Genomic DNA, 12,632 nt, shown 5'->3' on the forward strand with positions numbered 1-12,632 from the left:
ATGACTGTCATGCATGTAGAGTAATTGGTGTGGCAGGCTTTGTCTGGGGTGCGTGCTGCGTGCAGCAATGGAACCCTTCCCACTGCTCTTCCATTGCTATCCATGGCATCCGTTGTTCTCCTTGTCTTCTCATTCCGGGCCACCTTCCATTAGTGGCCTTGCAGCATCATCCACATGCCAGGAGCGGGGTCAGGCAGACGGCAGTGTCCCGTGTGCTTCCTGGTCATCAATACTCCAAGTAATGTGGCTACATTGTCAATTCGGGCTGCAATAGATCCATCGTCCCACATACTTCTTTTGGTTCCTTGGATACAGGAACTTCGTTCTCTCAGGTGTTAGAATGCTCACTTCTATATATTTTCTGATTTCTTCATCTGTCAGCTCCTTGGGTCCAAACCCAGACTCGACATCGATCCTGATCTTCAATCCTACTGATTTCTTTGCTGTCATTTTGCACTGTGTGATTATTATTCTGATGACACAGAATCCAAACATGATCATCACTAATAGTGCTCCAAGAAACTTAAAAATATTCGCCATCCATTGTAGAACCCATAAGAAGATCGATGCAAACCAGCTGTCATCTGTAATATCTTCCACTTCATCTTCCATCTTGGTATGCAAGTTCGTTAGCAGTGTTATGGCCTCTGTCAAGGTCCCATTCTCATCATTGTGAGAAGGTACGAATGTGCAACATGATTCTCCGATTTTGGCACAAACACCTCCATCCATTGATTGCTGTAATCATATCCAAGACATATCTGTTCTGGAGGGTCATCAATTTTATGGCTCTCAATTCTTCCTTGATAGCATTGAATCCCTTTATGGCAGTGTTGATCATCTGCAGGAGCTCCCAACAAGTGATTTGCAACCACTTCTCATTTGCCATCACCTGGATCCCTGACATAAAGATAGTTGTGAATACTGCAGCAGTTTGACTGAACAACCTATGTTCATACAGAATACAATCAAAGGCTTCTATGAAATTAGCTGAAAAGTAATTCTCCCTTTTTGTTCGATTGAGAAATCTAACTGATCTCATCCTCGTGTTAGCATCTGCTTTTGGAAACTCCCCAAAGTTCAGGTCACTCTTTGGAATCACCAATGCTGGAACATGAACAAATACTATGGAGCATGTTACTCGCCAATCCTTGGGCAACTTCAGAAAGGCTCGAGATCCACAGGCCCAGTATTGATCCATTAGGACGGCTGTACCTGCTCTCATTTTAGAGACATCAACTGTAGTCTTGCACCCTACATTAGCTACCATGTACCTTTTCCCTTTTCTCTGGAAGCACCATGTCGCATTAATCAATGGGTTCACCGTCATTGGACCTGATTCATCTACTACCCATGTCAACAATTTAGCATGTTCGGCCCATGACTTTAAAAATTCATCATTCACCTTTTGTACTTCTGGCACATATTCTAACTTCAATAGATGAGACAGACAGGACATCAGACCCTCTTTTCTTCCTTTCTTTGTTTTCACTAGTCCGTAGACTAACGTCTGAGTTTGTTCCCAGCATCCAGGTGCCAAAGCCTTCCTTCCTTGTAAGGACAGCCCATTCTCATCTACGACCACTTCATCCTGTCCTGACCCTGAATGCTGTAAGCATCTCGTTTTTCGATGCAGGCTCTTTTTCCATTTGTGTAGTCTTGATATAATCATCCTGGAATGGGAACGACCATCCCGATCTCCATCACAAAGTGGCCCAATTCCCTTGAAACTGGTCTCTTGTCATGCACGCTGCAAGGTGAACGAGACATCTGGCAACATACACTGGGATTTCTTTAGCAATGAAAGTTCAGACTGCATTCATGGCATAAGGCATCTCTCCCACCTTTTTCATGTTCTGATATCACATGTTACCCAGGTGTGCTGTACTATCTAAGTATGTGTTTATCCCATTATCATCTTCCTCTGTGCTTCTCCTGTGTCTCCCTCTTGCAAAATGACTACTTGCATAATACTCCAGAAGCATATCAGTAATGGTCCTCCCTACAGGGGAGATCATCGGTACATTCGCTTTAGCAATAAGCAACCTTACATGAGCTACTGGCGTGGGGAAAATCACAAATGGTCTTGGTCTTTCAGTAATGGACAACTCTGCGTGAGTCAGTGGAGTAGCAAGAATCAAAGGGATTTATACCTCACTTGGACCAATGAAATAAACAGTATGTACCAAAAGAATCAGGAAAACAACAATATGTGCTGAGCATGCATATATTATGCACCAACACCTTAATCCCCACCAATTATGATTCTCCACACGTCATTGGGCTTGCTCACTTTCCCAAACTGTACCATGTTCGACGTTCCTCATTGTGCCTGTATATTGGATTAAGGAAGGTAAAACCCTTTTTAATCAGGCAACTTTGTTAAATGGTCAGGTAACTGCAGGATATGTTCAACAATCACCACAAGCAGCCTCCTTTTGCAGGGCCACTTTAAGGATCATGAAGAAAAGGGTGTATATCAACACTGTGCCCAGCAAGAGCAGGATAAACTCAAATAATGAAAACAAAAACAGTGAGAAGGCGCCTATGGGCATCGACATCCATCAGGACCATTGAATGAACTAAACAAAAACTCAGTGAGGAACGAGTCTGGAAACTGCTCACGTCTCCAGTCATCAAATTAGAACTCTAGGATTGGCATATTTATAGTACGTCAGCACTTTGTAAAGTCCAATTCAAAAGATTCCTGTAACTCAAGAACTTGGTTTGCACTCCTACTATAATATCTATAAAGAGTATTCGGGGTGAGCCACAGTCCAAATGTACACTTGAATTTATTTAATCAGCAAACTTAACGTCCTTCTTCCTCGTCATCGATCAGGACTGCACATGCTGAACTTCTTCTCCTTGACTTGCTTCCGAATCGAAAGTCGGGGGTTTGTCGGTCTCACCAGGGTATGGCTTTATGTTGCCCAAATGGGTCCAAGCACGTCTCCCTTGGACTTTTGAGTGGAAGTAGGGAATACTAAAGACCCCCCGCCCCCTTATTCCTATGCTTCCTGGGTGGGCCTAGCCATGGCTGCTTCAGGTCCATGGCCCCGGCCCTGGGGAACTCATGCGGGAACACCTCCGAGAACCATGACCCCTTTTGTCAAGAATATCTCTTAGTGCTGCAATATCCCCGCGCACACCCTTGTATGGCAAAACTAGAGGTGCTAAAGACTCCATTTTGTAACTCACAGTCTCCATTTTCAAATAGCCAAAGGCTAAGAGGGTTTCACTCCAGTTTGTAGCCATCCCTGTCTAGCGCGCACAGCAGCACAACTCTCCCCCCACCAGCTCCCCTCTGCCGTCCACATAACTACTTGGTTCCCATGAGAAGGCTGGCAGCAGGAATGCAACAAAATCCACACTGTATCACTTGCCGTCCGACTCCCTCCATTGATTTAGATGCAGCCCAGAATGAGGGCCAGAGCCAGGGCTATCTGTTTTTGTAAACCTGACCTGCACCCCACAGACCCTGGCCATAAAAACATAATCCCTGTGTACCCCAGAGCAAAGTCAACAATCAAAAGGACCCTTAAAATCAGTGAACCTACCTTCGCTTTGACTTATATGAAAGTAAACATGCCTTCTCATCTTGTGCGGAATTATATAAACCTGTTGATAACCTAAGAAGGCTTATGAGTAAGCAATGTAAATACAAATACGCATGCAACTGGAAGTTCCTGTGCTAACTTGTTATACTGACAGTAGAATATATGTCGGTTTATAATACTGAGATGTTTACACTACTAATTGTAATATTACACTAGATAATGGACTACATGTAATTATATGTACAATGTTAGAAAAATACAATATAGAAGTTGGTCGCCCTTGACTGTCATTATAATGTGATTATTTGTCGGCAATCTCTCTCTCTCTCTCTCTCTCTCTCTCTCTCTCTCTCTCTCTCTCTCTCTCTCTCTCTCTATCTCTATCTCTCTCTCTCTCTCTCTCTCCCTTTCTCCCTTCATCGCTCTCTGTTTGTTGTTATAACATTGCCCCGTTGTATAGAGATAAAAGTATGTTCCAAGTCCATTTGACTCAAATATAAACCAGCGAGCTGCATGTGAAACGGTAATCTGTTACGTGTAATTAGGAATGCCTCCAGCCATCATGTAGTGTGGGACTAAAACCGTGAAAGTGGGCCTCCGCCCATCTCTGATCACCCTGGCGTCAACAAAGAGTTATGTTTTCTGGACATTTAGTCTCTGAAGCCCCCTCCAAGGAAGTGCATGTCTAAAATGAAATGTATCTTTTTTAATCCAGTCATTGCAGCCATATACTTTAACCTTCCCCTTGTCAATATTGAATGAACACCCCCGACCATACATTGACCCCATAACCCCCACCCCTAACCCAGTATTGGACTATGTTTGAACAAGAGAGTGATACCCTTGATAGAAACATATAATACATGTTCAGTAATGAATAAGCATGCTTCAGAGCCTTGTTTTCACACGTGCAAACTGCTGGCCTTGCTCCCGGACGAACTGGTCAGAATTATGAATGGATGAGAATGTGTGGCCACAAGGGCAAATGTTACCAAGGTAGGATGTCAAAGTGTCAACAACGGATGCTGGACTGATGAGCCCAGCAGAACGTTTGACCCCACGTACCACATCATCTCGTCACGTGCCCACGGACCAATCAGCCATCACCGACCATATAGCACCCATAGGTGCCTCCTCTTAGTGTCCAATCTCAATCAAATCTGTGCCCCTTAGGCCTTCCCCTTGTTCGATGATGCCAAAGCTGTATAAAAGTAAATTGTAACATGTTTTCTGCAGAGCGCTCTCGGCATGAGCAGAGTAGATTCTGTTTGCCCTAACTGTAGATAAAAAAGCCTTTCATCATACTCTCACTTGGTCTTGGTCTTATTCCCTCCTGGGATGTACCTTTATTGACTCTGTTGGGTGATTTGCCAGCAGGGCTGGCAGCCTCTCACTCTCACTTTCCCTGCAGAAGGAGTAATGTTTTCCACCAAGTACAGACCACTAAAGCATGGCTTGTGCCACTTCCTGGTGAAATTCCTTATTATGATTGGATCTCCAATAAAAAGTCTAGGTACAGGTAAAAGTTCAGAAGCTCTGGTTGCTGAATGGTCTTCATTTGTGTCCTGAGCCCAACCTCGCTGGCATTTCCGTTGATCTGAAATGACAGAGATACTAGCGGTCATACATGTCAAATAAGCACGTAACTCATTACCTAACATTTTTGCAGTATTCTGGGCATCACTTCTGCTCCTCGATGTAGGAGACAAAGGCATTCTCATTTGCCTCACTGTCACTAGCTCGTGGGGGTATGAGGTGGTTATCCGACCCAGGCTGATTCCTTAATGCATATAATGCAAGGCGCACGCAATACAGCTTTCCCTTCTTCAATGTCAATTTTAATTTGGCAATTCTCTCTTAAGGAGGCCGTGAGTCTCCCACATATCCCGTTCACCTGCAGGTGATAAGCAGAAGAAATCTTGTGTTTTATAATTAACAGTAGGTTAATCTGTTCAAATACCTCATTAACAAAATGTGGCCCATTTTCAGATCTCAGCACCTCACACACTCCCCATCTGGGAAAGACTTCTCAGACTAAAAACTTTGCTGCGCAAGTGGCATCAGGGTGCATACAAGGATCTGCTTCGATCCACCTGGAAAAGGGACACACCACCACTATCATATACCTGTATCCACTACATACTTGCAGCATGTCAACATAATAGATATGTAAAAGCTGAAAAGGACTGTTTGGTCGATGAATCACTCCTCTGATCTTTCGCAGTGTATGCCCAGTGGTATACTTTTGACATACAATGCAATTTACTACATAAAATGCAACGTGTTCTAACAGGTTTGGTACGAACCAGTCCTCTGCAATAGCTGCTGCAAGGTTTTCCCTAGCTACATGCGCTGGGTACTGCAGCTGTTCAAGCGCTACCTTTAACAATGCTACTGGCATCACTGGCTTTCCAGTGCTCTTTTGCTGCCATAATGCTTCAGAAGAGGATAAAGAACACCCCCTTTGTTTCCATAGCTCTTGCTCTTCCTGCAGTGCACTGCTCTGAACTGCCATCAATTGTGTTCTCAATAAATGATTAAACCCTTCATTTACTATCAGGATTGTGTCTACCTTCTTCTTTACATCTGGATTATCAAAACTTGAAATATCTGGGGAATATAAAACCCTTTTGGCCTCTATGTCTGCGGTTCATTCCCACGAGAGATAAAGTCAATTCGCTTAATATGTGCTGTACATTTAACTATTGCAATGGCTACTGGGAGATGCAGTGCCTTAATAAGCCTGTCCAATAATGCTGTGTGTTGCACTGGAGAGCCATACGCTCTGAGGTAGCCCCTCCTTTTCCAAAGTGCTAGCCCTGCGTGCACGGTTGACGTCACATAGGCAGAGCCATTGTACACTGTACGTCCTGTGTGTTTCTCAAGCTTGACAATAAGCACCGCCAATTCTGTTGCTTGTGCTGAAAAGTGAGATGGTAGTCTTGCACTTGCTACAACCTCAAATTCACCATTTGCTCTGTGTCTCACCACAGCTGAGCCAGAATGCCTTTCCCCACTAGTTTGATCAATTTTCAAAGAACCATCAATAAAGAGAATCTCCCCTCCTGCTAACACATTTTCTTTAACGCGCTGGATGTCATCATAGAACACATCGTCATAATGGGGAATTCCTAAAACTGGAGCTGCACAAATTGCTTTCTTCAACTCTTCAAACCCTTCCTCCATTTCCTCAGTCTATTCTATTTTTTCCTTATCCACTTCTGCTTTCTTTAGAGCCTGCAAAAGGGGCCTTGTGTACGAACTATAATCAAACACCCATGCTCTAACGTAGTTGCTTAATCCCTTAAAATTGTTACATGTGTTTTACCATGTGTGGTTTTGCTGTTTTCATGATCACCTCAGCTCTCTCAGGTGTGATCCTCTTTCCCTCATGTGAGATCAATTGGCCGATATACAACACATCTTCTTGACAATATTGCAGCTTCCCTTGTCTGCCAGGATAGTAATTAACTGAATCAACTCTTGTCTGCACTCATCTTTGATTTGCACACACCAAAATATCATCTATGTACTGTATCACAACACTTTTCAAATCAATATTGCCTAAATCCATCTGAAGGACCCTATTAAAGATCGAAGGAGACACACAGTACCCTTGGGGCAATCGAGTGCTTTTCAATCTAGTTTGACGAAATGTAAATGACGTAAGGTCTTGCGAGTCCTTATGCAGTGGGATTGAGAAAAACGCATTTTTTAAGTCAATCACCGTAAAATGTTGTGCTTCTGATAGGATACTGCATAATATTGCAACCGGATTAGGAACTAAAGGAAACTCTGCCTCTACCATCTGGTTAATCTGTCTCATGTCTTGTATGAATCTCCATGACCCCCCTTTTGATGTCTTAATAGGATACACCTCAGTGTTGCACAGTGTCTCTGATGTCACTAAAATACCTTGTTCCATCAGGGCTGAAATAGTCTTAAAAATATCCTCATCCGCCTCTCGAGACATTTGGTACTGTCTTGCTTGAGGTAAAATTGCTCCTGGCTTCAACTTTATCTTGACCTCCCCTTACCTCTTCAATAGGCCTACGTCATAAGGGAAACACTCAAAAAGACTGACTACCAAAAGTTTGACCCCATTTGTTTGCATAGGTATTTGTGGGGGGTTAATAGAGAATGTATAGGCGTAAGGGCAGGGGATGTGGGGGGTCTCCCCCCATATATATATATATGCAAACAAATGGGGAAAACGAAAAATACAAATTATGGCTTTTTTCCCCAGTCTTTTAACACAAATCCCGTCATAAGGGCCTGTAGACCATAAATGTTTTAGTACTTTTTTCAAATCATCATCAAGAAATGCTGGACACTGCGTACTATTACCATTCACAGTGGGATCTCTCTTTTCTCTATTCTGAACCAATATGTAATAATCATCTTGAATATTACTTAATCAGCTGATGGATCATCTATAAACATGTCTTCATCAGTGACATCAGTCAGTCTATACCCTTCCCCAATGGCAATCACTGTTCTCCATGGCCTGCCCTCATCAATTGTTCTTTTGAACAATTCCATTTCCCCTCGTACTATGGCTGCATTTAACTCTAGGGGAATAGTCTGTCCCCCCTCTTTGTCCATAGGTATCTGCAGCCTTAAAAAGAATTGATCAGATAGTCTCATAATCTTTCCCACTATGCCGGGTAGCCATGTCAACAAAATGTGTACCCCATAAAGAAAGGCTTCTGGTTCTAGTGGCATTCCTCGCAGAGCCATTTGCCCTGTAAACGTCAATATAAATGCACCCACATTCATATAATGTATCCCTGGAGTAGAGTACTCTATACCTTCATCAGTAAAAGAAATTGTCATCTTGAGCTTAGTCATTAAATCTCATCCTAGAATGTTAACTGGGGTCTGCCTTGAATATAACAATGGAACAGACATGTCACACTCTCCTGTTCGTCAGTGAACTCAACACATTGCTGCAGAGAATCCTTGATCATTCATGTCATTTCCCGACATTGGATATTTTCCCTCTCATATACGTGAACGAGCAGCCCCAGTGTCTACTAAAAAAGAAAAAAAGATGTGCCTCCTATCGTCACATCAACCCTTGGTTCCTCTTGGGGATCTGGTGTCATTGATAGTACTGACCACATCAAGTTGCCCTGTGAGCTGTTCTACTGGGGATACATGCATAACCTGTGAAAGGACTTCCTCAAACCACAGTGGCACCGCGTGCTCTAGGTGTCAATAACTGTCCTGTGTTTGCATCCTGCTGTATCTGCATGTGTGCATGCTGCGACTCCCCTTGTGGGGGATTCACTGGTGCTTGCTGTGGTTGCAATGCCTGTGTCCTGTCTGAACTACTACAAAACAAAGTCAAACAAAAATCAGCAACCTCCAATGAGGTCAGATTCATTACCACTTAAAATTCGGAGGCACACCAACTTCGAAAAATCTTGCCTCACCACTGGGCAATACTGAAAGCCAATGAAGACCTCACAGAACACTAGAGCAATACTCCACGTATAGCGTATCGCAAAGCCAAGAACCTATTATGCCCATCTAATTTTCAACCCAAAAAAACACAGAGGACTTCCTCAACTTTGGAACTCACAGAATCTGCAAGGAAATTCTAAATGTGGAACATGCACAATGTGTCCCTACTCAGAAAATGGGAAAACTACTTTAAGGCTACCTAATGGAAAAGAACAAAACATGAACATATTCATAAACTGCAATTCCAAATTTGTAGTTCTTCTCTCTTCGTCTGACATATCTAGCCCACAGCTAGTATGGCTCTCATCCCCTTCACCATGATCTAAAGTCAGCTTGTCTAAGGACAAGGCTCTATGCTTGACACTGAATGGGTCTTTTCCTTTACTTCTTGATTAGAAGACGAGGGACTGATCTCCCATCCCTTGTTTTCCCAATTTGCTACCTTCTCTGATGCGGCCCATTTCAAAATTCTCTTCTAGGGCTACCCTAGATGGCCCTGACATTGCTTCCTGTAACAGGAGGAACTCCTCTATATTGCCCCATGATATCACTGGACTTGGTTCCATTAACTCTTTCCGAATGCGATTATTATTGCTCTCCCTCTGTCTCCTTTTTCGCTCCATTTCTTTGTCTAACTCTCTTTGCTTTCTCGCTTCCCATCTAACTCTTTTCTCTTCTTGTTTTTTCTGTTCCCTTCTTTTGTTCGCTCTATGCTCTTCTTCTTCCCTTCATCTTTGCATCCTTTTATCCCTTAATTTCTGCACTCCCTCCTCTTCTCTCTTCCTTTCTTTGCTATCTCGTTCTTTGATTGCTCTCTGCCTGTTGTCATATTTCCTTTGCTCATCTGCCATTTCTTCTTTCTTCTGCTGTTCTTACTGATACATCTGTTCTTGCCTCTGCTTACTCTTTCTCTTATGTTAATCCTCTTTCAGTCTCTTTTCTCATTCCCTGTCTTTTCTATCCTGCTTGTCTTGATCTTCCCTTTGCCTGACTTCCTCAATACTTTTCCCATCAAGCTTGAGCAATATTTGTACACCCATCCATTCATTCTGTATGAGTGTTACCTCGTCAGCTTTCTCCTTTTGTCCTTTCCATCTCTTAATCTCTTGTTCTATGTCTGTGGTTACAATCAATCGTTCGCTTTTCTCCTCCTTGTTCTGTAAGATCTTAAATATCTCCTCCTATCTTCTAGTCTCTTCTGGACTATTGTCACTGATATAAGCAGGTGGTTCATATATCGATTACAATACTCGGTTGCTGCTTTTAGTTTCTTTAACGAATACAATGCTACGTTTTCTGTATTATTGCCATTTACTCAACATCTTCCCCCTCATGCTGGCTACGCATCCACTCCTCCGGCGGCGGGTCCCCCCGCTCCTCCTGGTACATTTTCCAGAGCTCTAAAATAGCTAACCTTTTCTCCAATTTCTTCCCCGTGTACGCAGCATGCAAGTATGTGGTCATGTGTTGCAATACTGCCTTTGACAGCGATCCCTCTTGTGGCCATGGCATACACATTTTATCTGCTGTGCCTTTTACCCATTCCGCACTATACTGTTTGGGCTTAGGCATGTGTTTTGCCAGTGTTTTACACAGGTGCATCAGTAGAGTAATATCTCCCATTGTGACAAGTCTAAATTGACTGTCAATACTTACCATCGTTTACACAGATACGTTTCAGAAAAACAACAAACATGAGCGCAATCCAAACTTCCCAGTTTAAAGCCTCTATTTCTCAATTATCTCAACCTACTTTTTCGGTCGGCGCTGACAATGAACTAAAATAGGCAATAACATTTTATCTCTACTTCAACTTTACAGAGCTTATTCTTGTCGCTCATCGACACCTTTTCCTTTCAATACACAACACACAGACAGACAGACCAGTCAACTCTTTTTTACATATATACCATACTACTCCTTTCACCTAGCCCCTAAAATACTCTGATTGGAGTTTGAGTCATTCCCTATCATAAACCTGTTTATGTGCCGCCTATTTATATCCCGATTGGGGTTTGAAATGACTCCTTCTAGACCTGCCTTGAGGTAGGAAACCGGGCTCTTAAAACGCTCTTCGTTGTACTTTAAATAACCCCCTGTTACTTTCCTACGTTACCACAATCCCATCCCCTTACTTTTCCTCAGTCTACTCCCTATTTGCTCTTCAGCTCAAGGCCTTTGGTATCGTCTACCCTCCTCCATTCGGCCACTTTCGCCTTCCGTCAGCAAATCGCCTGTGGAAACCAGGAGGGAATTCGTCAAAGAGGGGCCCATCCCACCTATATCGATTTTTCTTGCAAGAATTCTATATTGGCCACTCTCCACAGGAAACTTTGCGATTTTCCAGCTAGATGGAAGAGGGTGTCCGATCATCCGAAATACTGGAAACGTACTGGTCGATGGGATCTTACCATGCTACCATGTGAACCCATATGCCCTTTTAAGTAAGGTAACGCTTTATTGGATGGATGGGTATGCAGAATTTACTTTTACACCAATATTAAGACGATGTAGCTTGCCCATAGTCTATTTCCATCTTCCCCATGTGACAGGAGACCATGTTTTAGCTCCTTCTTTGCATTTAAATGAATAAAACTTTGTACTCATAATGTTTTTCCATTGCAACTCAACAGGAGCTCACCTGCCTTCTCATGTTCATTGTATCTTCTTGAATAGATAACCAGTTTCTTGGCTGCCTCAACCCTTGATACTGGGCCAGACAAGCCTTCTCAATGCTTCCTCCATCTTCAGCTGCTTTTCTCTGCTGCACCAAACTTTCAGCCCTTTTCCTACTGAGGTCCTAGTTCCTAAAATTCGACATGGAACATCCAGATTCTATACACATATAACTGCCGGCATTGCCTGAAATCTATTCTCTATGTATAGCCAGCCTTCATGGTTACTTAGTCTACTTGCGTTGCAGCATCTGTATAGTTGTAAAGCAACTTATATTTTCTTCAGTGTTATGTGCACGTGCTATCTTCATTCCACACACGCAATGTTACTCGATTCTTTATTTTGTCATCAGATTCTATAATGTGTATTCACCTTCTCTCTAGGCATCTCTTCTTGGCACCTCGTCTTTGCTTCATGTGATGTCACCAATCTCCTCTTTCATTTAACTTTCCACTTCTTCCGGGTTCTCTTCTAAGAGGCCGTCAGCTCTCTGAGGACACATGAAGAACGGTTTTCTCAATGGATACCTTGTCTCAAAGGCTTTTTGAGTTATAGGCATCATTAAAGGTGTTTTGCTTGTCACAATTTCCGGTTCCCAACATATAGGCAAGATGGGGCGGGATTTCCGGTAGAGGGATCTGGCTCCTCCTCTACAACAACTTAACATAACATAACAAAATTGAAGACAATCGGAATCACAATGGGTTTAATGTCCTTGTATCTAACAGGAAAAAATAAATATAGCAAAACAGACCCCTTATTATGCACAAATTGCAATAATGAGATTAATGACAATTAAATACCATCACATGCTATCAATAATAACTTATATATATATATATTACTTCCAAATGCTCTCCAACAACTCAATTTACATGAGAGTATTGAAATTCAAACCATATACCCTTTCCAAGCTATAATACAATT

The sequence above is a fragment of the Ambystoma mexicanum genome, chromosome 4p (assembly GCF_040938575.1).
Source record: "Ambystoma mexicanum isolate Mex_15411 chromosome 4p, UKY_AmexF1_1, whole genome shotgun sequence".
Lineage (NCBI taxonomy): Eukaryota > Metazoa > Chordata > Amphibia > Caudata > Ambystomatidae > Ambystoma > Ambystoma mexicanum.